The 1,779-nt window shown below is 32.5% G+C and overlaps 1 long non-coding RNA gene across 1 annotated transcript; it reads right to left on the reverse strand.

Annotated features, from left to right (window-relative positions):
• LOC111379635 lies at positions 1–1,550 on the reverse strand. Its single transcript, XR_002700077.1, has 3 exons — positions 1,283–1,550; positions 959–1,045; positions 1–386 (listed from the first exon to the last, which is right to left on the reverse strand). It is a non-coding gene; the product is annotated as an uncharacterized LOC111379635 (long non-coding RNA).
• Between the last annotated feature and the right edge of the window lie 229 nt (positions 1,551–1,779).

Here is a 1,779-nt window from a genome sequence, read left to right on the forward strand (position 1 = left end):
TAAATTTGGCATGGCCTTATTTGTGGGTTGGTTTCAAGTGATAGCAAATGATTTCTACCAAACAAGGGCTAAAAATGTATATACGGTCATCTAACTAATCTCCAATCATATTTGACTAATGACTAGATATAGATCAAACTTTTATAATCAATATTTACATCACATTCGAAAACATGCTCATATATTTATCCTTTCTTCTTAGAAAACATTCCAACGTTGTTATTTAATAAACAACAAACTTGATTCATCAACGGCAAAAATATTTATCCAAATAATGAACACTTGTTCAATCACTAGAGAGTGATAGTTACCTGTCTAAGGCTTTTAATTGAGTTAAATTTACCTTCTACACATTCTTCATGCATAACCATCAACTTTTCTACTATCTGAGTACAGTTTCCACATAAACAAAAAGAAGAAAAGACGAGTATTAGTAGATATTTGGAAACTTCTTATTCAAACCTGTGCAACTAATAGATATTTATTGAACATGAAATATATCTAACAAATAACTAACACGAAAAAATAATTATTATTATTACCCTCTAATACTAATATCATGTAGATCATGCTTGTTGTCCAGCCACAACAGTATAGTTCAACGAGATCATCCATCATTAATCTTTTATAAGCATGCCAAAATTTCAAATGTTCTTGAGTAGATGACAATTATATTGGTCAGGCAAAATGATTGGCCCGAGAGCAAGGTTTCACAATAAATATTGCCAATCAGAACATTAAATCTCATCAGAACTTCACTCTTTTACATTTTACAGGTGGATTTAACTGCTTCTCGTTTTGCATTTTAAATATTGATTTTCAACTGTAACCTTTTCCTTGAGTTCGATCCAAATTTCACGGTTTTCGGTGATGTATGTAAGTAGCATGTAACTATACTTGTATGTTTTGCATTTATATGATATAATTGAAGTTCACAAATAAGACCAAGAAAACATACCTCCTCAATGCTACCATCCCCTATCTCGGTGTTGAGAGAGCATGAATTCATTAAGCATATTCTCTAAATCATCAATGCATACTTTTCCTGAGCACCAAATTAGACTAATAAAATATTATTCATTATACCTCAAATTTAATGTAAATATCTCTCTCATCCACACGCATGCACGAGCACAGGGAGAGAAAGAGATACAATCTTTATACCAAAATTTAACATAAAAAATCAAGACCGTACCATGCAATCAAGGTCATACTGATTATGACATAAAAACACATCAATTGAGTGCATGCGTATTCAATCAAATACGAATAAAGAAAATACCTTTGGATTGAATGAGGTGTGAAAGATAACTTGGGGCGAGTTGTTGGGATTTCTGGGCAGAATCACAACCGCTCCACTCATTCTCGACGGCCATTCGAAGAGTGGCCCATCGGGAGATCACCAAATTTATGCCCTCGTGTACCTAAGCAGCCGCCTCCGCTGTGAGCATAGGGGAAAGATTTAGGGTTAAATGGATTTGAGAATTTCAAATTTGGTTTTCAATTTCACAGAATTGACAGGAGAAAAGAAAGGATGAAATTGAAATAAATAATTGGGCCAAAAAATTGGTTTTATAGATTGGATTGAACCAGCCAATTGAAATTCGTTGTCGGTGGGCTATATTGGGTAAACGAGCTTACTCAATTTAACTTTTAAAGACTTTTGTCGAATTTAAAAGTTTAAAGATACTAAATATAAACTTTTTAATACTCTTTAAAAGAATTGGAACATTCAATCGAAACTTTTAAAAGTCAGATATATTCAATAAAACTTTTTAG

Source organism: Olea europaea, unplaced genomic scaffold (assembly GCF_002742605.1).
Source record: "Olea europaea var. sylvestris unplaced genomic scaffold, O_europaea_v1 scaffold20117, whole genome shotgun sequence".
Taxonomy (NCBI): domain Eukaryota; kingdom Viridiplantae; phylum Streptophyta; class Magnoliopsida; order Lamiales; family Oleaceae; genus Olea; species Olea europaea.